Source organism: Myotis lucifugus, unplaced genomic scaffold, assembly GCF_000147115.1.
Source record: "Myotis lucifugus unplaced genomic scaffold, Myoluc2.0 scaffold_36, whole genome shotgun sequence".
NCBI lineage: Eukaryota > Metazoa > Chordata > Mammalia > Chiroptera > Vespertilionidae > Myotis > Myotis lucifugus.
The window spans coordinates 3,126,015-3,138,957 of record NW_005871084.1 but is presented as its reverse complement, the minus strand read 5'-3'; the positions used below and the strand labels follow the sequence as shown (position 1 = coordinate 3,138,957).

General features: G+C 45.2%; 1 protein-coding gene across 11 annotated transcripts in view; it reads right to left on the bottom strand.

Moving 5' to 3' along the window:
* ZNF532 (zinc finger protein 532) overlaps window positions 1–12,943 on the bottom strand; it is a 97,803-nt gene that overhangs the window by 56,646 nt on the left and 28,214 nt on the right. Inside the window, exon 1 of one of the 11 annotated variants that reach the window (XM_014454421.2) lies at window positions 2,104–2,261. The exons of the other annotated variants lie outside the window; for them this stretch is intronic. The gene's annotated coding sequence lies outside the window, so the exon portion shown is untranslated. Of the gene's footprint in view, window positions 1–2,103; window positions 2,262–12,943 lie in introns of those variants that run through there. 11 annotated transcript variants of the gene reach the window in all.

The following is a 12,943-nucleotide window of genomic DNA, read 5'->3' as shown; positions in this document are numbered from 1 at the left end:
CCCCCTGATCAGCCCTGCTCTGTGCCTGATAGGGGGGGGAGCTCCCCAATCCCCCGATTGCCCTGCGGCTCTGTGTGTGACAGGGTGCAGCGCACCAACCCCCTGATCAGCCCTGCTCTGTGTGTGACAGGGTGAGGCGCCCAACCCCCCCCACCCCCCCGAGGTCCTGCTTCTGTGTGTGACAGGGTAGAGCCATAACCTCCCCATTGGCCCTGACCTGAGTGTGACAGGGTGCAGCGCCCCAACCCCTTGATCCGCCCTGCTCTGTGTGTGACAGGGGGAGCTCCTCAACTCCCTGATGGGCCCTGCTCTGTGAGTGACAGGGGGCAGCGCCCCAACCCCCCTGATGGACCCTGCTCTGTTAGTGACAGGGGGCAGCGCCCCAACCCCCTGATCGGCCCTGCTCTGTGAGTGACAGGGAGCAGCGCCCTAACCCCCTGATCGGCCCTGCTCTGTGTGTGACAGGGGGTGGCGCCGCAACCTCGCCATTGACCCTGCCTTGAGTGTAACAGGGGGCGGTGCCCCAACCCCCCAATCAGTCTACCCTGAGTGTGACTGAGGGTGGCATTGCAACCTCCCGATCCGCCCTGCTCTGTGCATGACGGGGCGGCGCCCCAACTCCCCAATCGGCCCTGCTCTGAGCCTTACCAGGGGCTGCGCCTAGGGATTGGGCCTGCCCTCTGCCACCCGGGAGCAGGCCTAAGCCAGCAGGTCGTTATCTCCCAAGGGGTCCCAGACTGTGAGAGGGCACAGGCCGGGCTGAGGGACTCCCCCCTCCCCCCCAGTGCACAAATTTTTGTGCACCGGGCCTCTAGTAATAATAATAAGAAGAAGAAGAAGAAGAATACAAACACATACATATACATACATGAATGTCTAAGTGTGGATAGTTTTGAGGAATAATAAGCAATAATAAATGGAACTATGGACGGAATATAAGAATTACATGTCATTTGAAGGCCCCTACCAAGTGACAAATGGCAAAGAAAGTGCTCATTTTATCTTTTGTCCTCCACACCAATCAGACCTTGAGTGAATCTTGACAATCAGCGAACACTTTGTAGGTGTGCAAAGAACTGTGTGACACATCATATCATCTTCCAGCCCCATGGGTGGGGACCTGATTACACTGCCCCCAAGGGCAGAAGAACATTTTCTAAACAGTATACGCATGGTAGCACACCATCTGTGAAGACAGCTCGTACATAGATGAAATGAACAGAATATGCATTTTGTTAATTCTGTATGCATTAACAAGAAATTAGTAAAGATGCCTGGCAGCTCAGTTGTTTAGAGCATCGTTCCAATATGCCAGGGTTTCGGGTTCAAACCCCATTCAGGGCACATACACGAGTCAACCAATGAATGCATAAACAAGTGGAACAATAGATGGATGTTTCTCTCTCTCTAAAAAGCAATAATTAAAAATTAAAAAGAAAATAAATTAGTAAATACAATTGCTGTGAGCCAGAATAGACATCTACTTGTTTAGTAAACAGACATTACTAGATTCTGATGGCAGCACCTATCATATACAGATACCTCAGCAAGGTCAGGCGTGTTCTTCCTCAGCTAATACCTAATATTCCTGATAGGAATAGAACTGATGTGAAAGTTCAAGCTGCTTCTGGAAATATAAACTCAGAGTCATGGAAGCAGGGCACAACCTTGAGAAACACAAGAATAAAACCAGCCCAGCCCTTCCCTGTGGCTGTTCACTCTTACCTCAAAACCTCCCCTGCCCTCCTCTGTCCATCATTCTCCTGAGGGGACCAGGCCACCACAGCAAATGATCCCTACACACCCCTCAGCCTTATCAGCTCAACCTGCAATTCCTGGCTTACTTCTCACCCCCACCTCCCACCCCAACCCAGCTCCAAGCATTCATAGGTCTAAATAAAAGCTCAGCCATAAAGAGAGCCTTTGCTTTGTCCCCTTGGGTTCTGCAGCTGCCAAGAAAACCTCCAGAGAAGGCTGTGCAAATCCCTGCTCCGTATTTCCTGGGAGTCCTCAGTGTCACTTAAGCTCCACAGTCCTCTTCTCCTCAGTATTAACTCCCACCCTGCCAGGAGACAGGGGCTGTTCCTAATCTTTTCCTCTTACCTCCTGGACGCCTTGGCCTTTTTCTTCCTGCAGTCAACCTCCAAGACAACAGGCCTCAGGCAGGCCCTCTCTCCACACCCTTCCTTCCTACAAGATCTTGTCGAGTCCTGCAGTTGGCCTGTCCAAGTTGATCCTCCTCCATGAGCTTGTCACCCTCCTACTGTGCCTTTGGTCAGTCCTATCACCTCTACCTGCTGGCATAAAAAGACCTCCCTCAACCTTCACCTAGTGACTCTTCCTTGGTGCTGTCTCACCAACATGCTGCCTTCGAAGTCAAGTTCTCGACCCCTGGGACAAATCCTGCCCCTCCCAGCTCCTTCCTGGCCCCCTGCAATCCACTCTCCAATCCAGGCTGTCAGGAGGAATTGGGGTGAGTGATGGAATTGTTCTGTATCACAATTGTGGGGGTGGGTACACACTTGTTTGCATTTGTCAAAACCCAGAGAATTTACTGCATGTAAACTGGAGAGGGGGAAAAGCAACCAAAAATGAGGGAAGGCCCAAAATGAAAGACCAACGGGAACAAAGAACCTAACTATATTACAGGTGAACAACATAACCATGCTGAAGAGAGTAGGGGAGAAAAGAACTAACCAAAGCTACTTTGGAGAACAAAATTCTGACTGTATATATACTGTGGAACAAATCAAGTTTGTAATCTAGTTAGCAGTATTATACCAATGATAATTTTTTTCAGTTGTGATGTGTTATAACTATGCCAGGCAGCTAGGGAAAACTGGGCAAAGAGAACATAGAAACTCTTCTATATTTGCAACTTTTCTAGGAGTAAAAATTATTTCAAAATAAAGTTAGATGCAATTTAATAACGTAAAGCTACTAAATGAAATACAGCAAGTATCAGGACACTCCCCAAAGGGCCCATTCCCCTTCTTTGTTCCCTGCGCTTATGCTGTTACCTGTGGCCTTTCAGCCGCATTTCCTTCTCCAGCCGATCGACCATCCTTCCTCCCGTGCACTCGTGCGCTCCGCAGCACTGCCACGAGCTGGCTTCTCCCTGACTCACTGGCTGTAGGTAGATGACTCACAAACCTTCATCTACCTTTGCTCCAAGGCAACCTCACAGCTCCTCTGGTCACGACAATCACATATAGTCACGGAACTCACTAATTTCTACATTCAGCCCTAATGCTACCTTAAGAGCCACCTTCCCAGTTGCTGGCTCTATATTCTGCTTGGCTCTCCCAACCATCTGTCAAACTTTCACCAAAGCCCTTATGTTCCCTCCCAACCTGCTCCTCCTCTAGTCCCAGCTGTGTAACGACAGCGACACAACCTTCTTTAGGAAAAAACTGGAAACCCTCAGGCAGCATTTCACACACTGCGAGGCAGAGACAGGGTTCTGAAGGACCCACTCGGCTTCCCACTAACATGAGACGAAAAGAGTAAATGCTGGATTGTTCTCCACTGAGCAGACTGCTCTCAGGTAGGGCAGCCTGTACTGTGCAAACAAATATTATAAATCTCTGGAAAGAGGAAAGCAATAGTTCCCAAATTCTAAGCTAAGCACAGGTCATTTTTTTCTGATACATGAACAGAAATGCCAAAATGATTTCCTCAAAGGCGCCACCAATGTTGTTGCCACCATTATACATTAGTTACTTTAAACGCATCATGCTCCTCCTCCCCCTCCCCCCCATTTAAATATTTATTACCTGACATCTAAGGCGGCAAAATGACAGCTCATTATATACAAATTTCTGCGTTACTGATTACAAAGTTTAAACTGTCTTCCATATGGCTTGCTCACTAGTTGTAAAAGAAATTCTTGTCCAGTAAATCACAAATGAATGCATGGAAGGAGATGATGAATTTCCTATTTATTTCTTTCTGCAGCTCTATGGAATAATCTACTGACCTACACTCTTGTTACTTAACTAATAAGCAAGCACATACACAACCCATCCATAGAGCATCCGAAAATGAATGAGTTTCTGTGGACAAACTCTGGTGGAGAGAATGGGCTTTCAATGTCCCAGCTACAGGAGCACTAACAACGGTGGAGGCACAAGGCCTTCCCGTGCTCTTCCGGTCCAGCACTGACATCCCCTCCTCCCTCTGGCTTCTTTGTGTGGGAAAGTTTTCCCCCTGAAAAAATGAGGATAACAGCATACACCGAACCCCAGAGACATAAGGAGGGAAGGCTGACACTTAGATATTTAGAGGGAGCCTTGTCATAATTCAATATGCCACACAAAAAGCACAGAAAGCATAAAATTCAAACAAGGAGTGGCCAGTGGCAGAGAATTTCAATGAAGGTTCTCACTCTTTCCATCCCACAAGCAGCCAGGAGACCTAGCTGGCCAAGCAGGTGGCCGCATTCTGGAGAACAGTGTGTGATCATTAACCTTCCTCATCTGGATTTCAGCAAGAGAAGGAAAGACGCTAAGGGGCAGCACTCTCAAGTGGGAGGAGGGTACTGAGGGGCCAAGGTGGGAGGCCAGGGCGTACCTTGTCCATCACAGAACTCATGGGCTGAGATGTGAGCCCTGGTCACAATCAGAATTAGAGGCTGAGACACAAACGACCCACCAGGTCAGAACCAGAGAGGCGAACAGAAGAGCTGCTCAGATCAGAGGCGCAATGGCACCGTCCTCACCTGACCTCTGCCACCCAACGACAACAAAATTGAAAATTTACATGTAGACACAGCACTTCAGCGGGTGTTCCACTTCCCACAAAGAGCAGCAGCAGCCACCTTGGCTGAGTCACATCTGAAAGGACTCGGAGTCCCTGTGCCCTGCAGAAGGCGGAGCTGTCTCCGTCCTAGTCCTAGCCAGGCTGGACTAGGTGACCCCCTGGAGAAGGTGACCCCCGAGAGTCTTGCTTCCTCCAAATCCTCAGAACCCTTGCAAGTAAGTTTTCTCCAAGGGGGTCCCGAGAACCATATCAAATTCTAAGTTTTGAGTCTTCAAGGTAATTTTTTAAGAATCAATCAATAATTAATGTGATGTGAGGAACAAAAAAGAAAACATATGCCTCTATCTGTTTTGAGACATGGCGTAAAGAGGAGTATATTCATCTCAGCTTACAGTTTACTAACACTTAACAGCAAGAAAGTGGTTCTCAAATAGGGTTTCCCATAAAAGACAAATATGGGGGGAGCAAAGAGCAAAAGGGGTCAAATATGTGGTGATGAAAGACGTGATTTTGGGTAGTAAACATACAATGCAATATACAGATGCTATATCAGAATTATATACTTGAAACCTATATCATTTTATTAAGCGATGTTGCCCCAATAAATTTAATTTTAAAAACGGAGAGATATGGAGGAGATAGTACATCCCGAAGATGTGAATTTTATATTGTCCCCGTTGCCCACACTTTACTTATCTCCTTCATGTAACCGCCTCACGGCTGTTGGCAGGCTCCCCGATCTCAGCTGGGCCGTAAACAAGGAAAGAGAAACTCAAATCTCTAGTTCCCTGTCCATGTTATTTTGCCTTGATGAAACCAAATGCTCAAAACTTAATAAGTTTTTAATTATCTCCCTACGGTTCATGAATATGTAAAATTCTTGGAAACTGTAATAAAAGATATAAGTCACAGACCAAAATATCATTGAACCAAATTCAATCTAAACTGATGCCCAGATTCCTATGTAGTGTCAACAATAGAACCCAAAACACATTAAAAAAAAAATCAGCCTCACTCCCCATCTAAGGAATAACTTTGTATTGATCTAGACTTCTAAAAATCTGACAGCTCGCCCTAGATGGTTTGGCTCAGTGGATGGAGCATCAGCCTGCAGACTGAAGGGTTCCAGGTTTGATTCCAGTCAAGGGCACATACCAGTTGCAGCTTGATACCTGGTCAGGGTGCTTGTGGGAGGCAATCAATTGACGTGTCTCTACATTGATATTTCTCTATCTCTCCCCCTCCTTTCCACTCTCTCTAAAAATAAATGGGAAAAAATATATCATTGGGTGAGGATTAACAACAAAAATCTATAATAATAAAAGCATAATATGCAAATCGACTGAATGACCGAACAGCAGAACTACCATCCGGACAACCACGCTATGACATGCACTGGCGCCTGGCCAGCCAAGACAGGTGCAATGTGATTGGCCAGGGGGCCCTACCATCACCCTGCCGAGGGAGGCCCAGGCCAGCCAAGCAATTGCACCCCACACCTGTAGCCCACAGAGGGAGGCAACCGGTGGCTGGGGAGAGGGGGGCAGCAGTGGGGGCAGGGCCAGCTGCCGGCAGCCAGGGAAGGAAAGCCCCGATAGGCCCTGATTGCCGGCCAGGCCTAGGGACCCTACCCAAGGGGTCCCGGATTGCAAGAGGGCACAGGCCGAGCTGAGGGACACTCACACACACACACACACACACACACACACACCATGTACGAATTTCGTGCACTGGGCCTCTAGTATAATTAACAATTAATTTAATTTAATAAAAATCTGATAACTATAAAACCAAATCTGGGACATCTTGTGGAAAGAGCAGATAAGAAAAGAAAGTGAGTCATGTGAGGAGGTGAACCTGGCACCAGTGCCAAGACCAAAAATGGCAAAGACCACCTTAGTGGGTAGTTCAATCAGTTAAAGCATCATCCTGATACACCAAGATTGAGCATTCAATCCCTGGTCAGCACACATGCAAGAATCAACCAATGAATGCATAAATAAGTGGAACAACAAATCGATGTTTCTCTCTCTCTCTCTCAATTCAATAAAAGTTTTTTTAATGGCAAATACCAAAAAGTGAGGACTACCAAGCACCCAGTTCTTCATTTCTAGCACCATTCTCCACTAACAGGAATCAGGGGTCCTGGAGAAATGGCGATTCTAGGATTGGGCAGAAAATGCACAAAATGAGCCTGGAGCATCAGTGGTGTCAGAAAACAAGCAAGAGCTCCAAAACAAACAAATAAAACAAGTAACATTGCGAGGGGCAGGTGAAAGGGACAGACACAGAGGTCAACTGAAAGAGCTCCCAATGGCCAACGCTGGTATAATTGAGCAACAAATGAAACAGTATTAGATTATAATCCAAAGTATAAAATAAATATGAGTCCATACTGATGGAAATGATTGAATGGGGAAAAGCAGACAATTCTGTGCAGGCGAATTCCAAATACTTATGTAAATGCCCCGCCCTTATGGAGGTGAGCTAATGCCCACTCCTTAGTGACTTTCTTCCAAAGAGGACAGTTAGAGAAAGGGGAGAGGTAAGAGTAACTTTACAGTGGAGACAAACCCCAACTCAACGAGGTGACCAAGGTAAGCACCAACAGTGATAAGTCATACGAATGGAAGGTTCCCTTGACGTGATGTTAGGAAACATTATCCCAGCCTAACCACCAGAAAAACATCAGACAAATCCCAATGGAGGGACACTCTACAAAAATACCTGACCGGGTACCCTCATGAAAAACGAGGAAAGCCTGAGAAGCAGTCACAGCCAAGAGAAGCCTCAGGAGACATGAGGACTCGATGTCATGTGACGTCCTGGATGAGATTATGGGACAGAAAAAGTACATGAGGTGGAGACTGAGAAAATCTAAAAATATGTGGACTTTGGATCTTATAAAAAGTGAGTAAGACAGAAATGATGAATAGCTAAGAGGGTGGGGAGAATTAAAATGCGAAGAGCTAACAGGAGCAGAAGATGGGAACTGCAACCGTTCTGCTTCCAAAGGACATTGGTGAAGGGCACTACCAACAAGAAATACTTCCTAAGTGTTTCAATAACAGCTCTGGCTATGTGGACATTGGGTTCCTGTTTCATCCTCTTACCAATGAGCTGCTTCAAGGTCAGCCACTGACTAATGCAAACAACTTAGCAACTTTCAAACCGAAGTTTATTAGAAACAGAATTTCCCGAAGTTTGCATTCTCCATGCTATCTGGACACAAAATAAGTCAAAGGATCTTCAGCAATGATAGCCAGACCCAGTCTGTGGCCAAACATGATAAATAATTATTTGGTTTCTCTTTCTGCCCGATGATGGGCAACATGACAACTCGATCACTGATAGTTTAATTTATAAAACAACAGCTTATAAAAACTAGGTCCCTCCTAAAGATTTGGTTGTATGGGCATGTGTAAGGAAATTAATCGTTTACCCCTCTTGCCATCCTTCAGGTATCGTATAACAAGGCCAGACTTTCCTTCCACAATAGCAATGTAACTGGGTTGTGCCATTCAAAACATGAGCAGTCATAAATGGAAACTACTGCTTTCTGGTATAATTTCCCAATCATATACTACAATTCACATATATCACAAAACCAATGTAACTAATGGCCCACACACAGGAAAACAGAGCAAGGTACATTTTTTTAAATTTATTGATTTGAGAGAGAAACATCGATTTGTTGTTACTCTTACTTGTGCATTCATCGGTTGATTTTTGTTTGTGCCCTGACCAGGGATCGAAACTGCAACCTTGGCATATCAGGACGATATGCTAACAAACTGAGCTACCCAGCCGGGCCTGAGTAAAATATACATTTAATTTCTTTTATTGTAATAAAATACACTTACCATAAAACTTGCCATCTTAACTATATACAATTAATTTTTAAAGTGTGTTTTTATTGATTTCAGAGAGAGAAGAGAAAGAAACATCGATCTGAGAGAGAAACATCAATCAGCTGCCCCCTGCCAAGTGCCAGGACCAGGAATCGAGCTAGCGACCTTTGGGTACATGAGATGATGCTCAACCAACTGAGCCACACCAGCCGGGGCTATAATTAATTTTTATATGAAGAGTATACAAAATAATAACAGCAAAAATGCTACCTAATATTACTAATTGAAGACATGCTGAGGAATAAAAACAATTAGTTGAGCTGTCCAATTGTAGGCTGCAAATTTCTTTAAAAACCTCTAAAAGGCCATTTCTATATACACACGTTATCCAATATTAAGACTTTAGAGTTCTGGTATTTATATTCACTAAACACCCACACTTCATACAACAATCACTTGCTTCAGAGACTCAAATCAAATTTTGTTTTTTCCTGAAATATTTACTTAAAGTGCCTGGGGGATATTTATTGCCAGATATCCTACAATCGTTTAAAACAGTGGTTCTCAACTTTCCTAATGCCGCAACCCTTTAATACAGTTCCTCATGTTTGGTGACCCCCAATTTCATTGTTACAAATTGAACATAATTAAAGCTTAGTGATTAATCACAAAAACAATATGTAATTATATATGTGTTTTCCAATGGTCTTAGGCGACCCCTGTGAAAGGGTCGTGACCCACAGGTTGAGAACCGCTGGTTTAAAACATCTGCAACTGAACTCACCATCTACTTCCCTCTTTCCAGACAGCAATTCCCAGTCACTTAAACTAACAATTTCACCTCCAACTCTTCCCTTTCACCAAAGCCTGCCCATTTTCCTTGGCAATGTAGTTTGAATCCATCCTCTTTTAATCCCCATCCCTCCTCTAGTTTTGGACCATCTCATCCTACATCTAGACAAATATAACACCCTGGCTTTCTTCATCCTGTCAGCCAGATTTGCCAGATCAGTCTTTCTAAAGCTCTACTTTAATCACATCTATCGCTCCCTCTATTAAAAATCTTCAAATCACAGTAGCCGGTTTGGTTCAGTGGATAGAGCGTCAGCCTGCAGACTGAAGGGTCCTGGTTTGATTGTGGTCAAGGACACGTGCCTCGGTTGCAGGCTCCTCCCTGGCCTGGGCCCTGGTCGGGAGTACGCAGGAGGCAACCAATCGATGTGTTTCTCTCATATTGATATCTCTGTCTTTCCCTCTCTCTTCCTCTCAAAAAAAAATAAAAGTCTTCAAATTACCTTTCAAATTAAGTTCAAACTCCTTGGCCTAATTTCAAGGACCCCACTCAGTCAGAGCCCAGCCAGCCATTATTTTGCCTCAGTCTCCCTTTTGTGGGTACACCTTTCCTTGTGGGCCACAATATTTCTTGACCCAGGATGCTACACACACACACACACACACACACACGCGCGCGCGCGTTGGCCACGTATGAAGAATCCATTTCTCAGGTTTTTCTGAAGGAAGAGCCTCAATTTCCTCATCTTTAAAACAGGAACTAAAAAGTAAAAGAAAACTAATAGAAAAAATAATAAAAAAGAGAACTAATAATAATAGCCATATCATAGGGTGTTGTGCAAGTGAAAACAAATTATATGGAAAGCACCAAACATATAGGCATTCAAATATTTTCTTCCTCTGTTTATTTGTTAAAATAATAAAACAAAGTAGAAAAAAAAGGAAAAAGGAATAAATGTTTCTGAAACAAGAAAGTGAAGTAAGTCAGCCTGGACAGGTAGCTCGGTTGTTTGGAGTGTCATCCGAATGGGCCAAGGTTTCAGGTTTGATCCCCGGTCAGGGCACATGCAGGAGTCAACCAATGAATGCATAAATAAATGGAACAAGTCAATATTTCTCTCTTTCTCTCTCTCCCTTCTTTTCCCTAGATAATCAATAAATTAAAAAAAAATTTTTTTTAAGTGAAGTAGATCACCAGATTGGAGGGAGGCATGGAGGGATGGATGAAAAAGGTGAAGGTTATTAAGAAGTACAAATTGCTTCTTATAAAGTCAACGGGAATATAAAGTGCAACAAAGAGAATAGTCAACTAGAGGCCTGGTGCACGAAATTCATGCACTCGGTGGGCAGGGGGGGAGGGGAGCGTCCCTCAGCCTGGCCTGCACCCTCTTGCAGTCCGGGAACCCTTGGGGGATGTCCGACTGACAGCTTAGGCCCGCTCCCCAGCAGTCAGACATCCTTAGCGCTGCTGTGGAGGCAGGAGAGGCTCCAGCCACTGCCGCTGCGCTTGCCAGCTGTGAGCCTGGCTTCTGGCTGAGCGGCACTCCCCCTGTGGGAGTGCACTGACCACCAGGGGGCTGCTCCTGCATTGAGCATCTGCCCCCTGGTGGTCAGTGTGCATCGTAGCGACCGGTCATTCCGCCGTTCAATTTGCATATTAGCCTTTTATTATATAGAATAATATTGTAATAACTAAATATGGTGCTAGGTGGTGGGTACTAGGCCTACCGGATGATCACTTTGTAAGGTGTATAAATATCTAATCACATTGTACACCTGAAACTAATGTGATATTGTATGTCAACTGTAATTGAAAAATAAATTTTTAAAAATAACGTGAATTAACAATAAAAAGAAAGTGAAATAGTTTGAGGTGATGATGATGGTTTGACCAAAGGAAGAGGAGCATTCTTGGGTTCTGCCCAGAGCGATGGCACTGGTTTCTTATTACACTTCATTTCATTTCAAAATGAATGGCCTTTGTCCTAATGTGGATGTGCCCCCAGGCTCCTCTGGGGATCAGCCATTGGCAGGGTCACCTGGAGTTCACACATGGAAGGAATGCAATTTCCTCTTAAATGGCAGTAAAATTTAAACTCACAAAGCAAAATACTTCCAATGTCTTTCTGACTGTCCCATGACCCTTTTCTTAATTTCGAAACGGTCTTCCCAGTCAAGCATAACCAAGGCTGGCTGTGATCCCCACTGCTCCTTGCCTAACCCTGGCCCAGCCCCCACCTCTAGAGCATGCTCACCGCTGACTGGCAGCTGCCCAGACCAGGCCCCACAGATGGCTGACTGTAAGTCCTAAACCAACATTCTAGGAAAAGCTACAGAAAAACAGCAATGGACAGACTGGGCTTGGAGAAAAGTCAAAGCAAAAATGGGCTATGCAGTTCTTGTCTTGTTGTAGAGGTATCTTCCATCGCCAGCTAGTTCTCTGGTAAGTTGAATGGCTGCCCTTCCTGCTGGGAAAAAGGGGGGCAGCCTTGGAGGTGAGAGAGGGAAAGACCACGGCCAGGCAGCTGTGAAAGTAGGAGCCACACAGGAATCCCAGAGGTCCAGAATGGGGGACAGGGCTCCCTGCAGCAGCCCCAAGAATGGTTAGCACTCATTCAGGACTATCCCAAAGACCTTGCTAATGTGTGACTCCATTCCCATGTGTAATCATCATCATTTACAACAGGTGCTGATGTTTGGCTGTCTTCTCTCTCTAACTGGTTCAGTCAGACCCCAAAAATCCATTTTCTAAAACTGCCCATAGAAATGCCCGCCAAAGAGCATGAGAGCCATGTAAATAAATGCATGAGAACTAGAGTTATGAAGTCACTGAAAGCAACAACCACTTTCACACAGCACCATAGCACGCAGCCTCCACTTCTTCAACTCCTGAGACACTTGGGGGCTGGATTCAAAGGCAGACCTTCCAGCTCCCAAGTCAACGACCAAATACTCTTCAAGCACTTGAAAATTGCTAGAAGCCAAGAGGACATGATGGCCAATGATCTGGGCTTGGCAATTCCCAGCTCCAAAACGTCAGAAGTTCAAGTCAGGCAGAGATATTAAACAAGGAAGAGGGAGACAGGGAGAGGAGGAGGGGACAGAAGAGGGAGGGAGGGGGGGGAGAGAGAGAGAGAGAGAGAGAGGGAAAACAGAGGAGGAAAATTCCCATGTCTGTCAGAGGGTCCTTCAGTCAGTCCTCAGAATGCATTAGTAGAGAACAGGCACAATGCTATTGGTATTTTACTCTTTTATACATGGCAAAAATTCCCCATGAAAGAATGTTGACTGAATTCATGAGCTTCTTTCCCTTCCCTTCTGGAAGTCTATAAAGATGACATTAAAAGTATTTTTAAAAAGATAAAAATAGGCAAATATGTAAGACAGACTGGTGGTTACTCAGGGCTGGAGGGAGGGCGAACTGGGGAGTGATAGCTAAAAGGCACAGGGCTTCTTTTTGAGGTAATAACAAGGTCCTAAAATGGCCTGGAGATGGTTGCCCTCTGAATAGACTAAAACCACAGAATGTTAAGTTATAA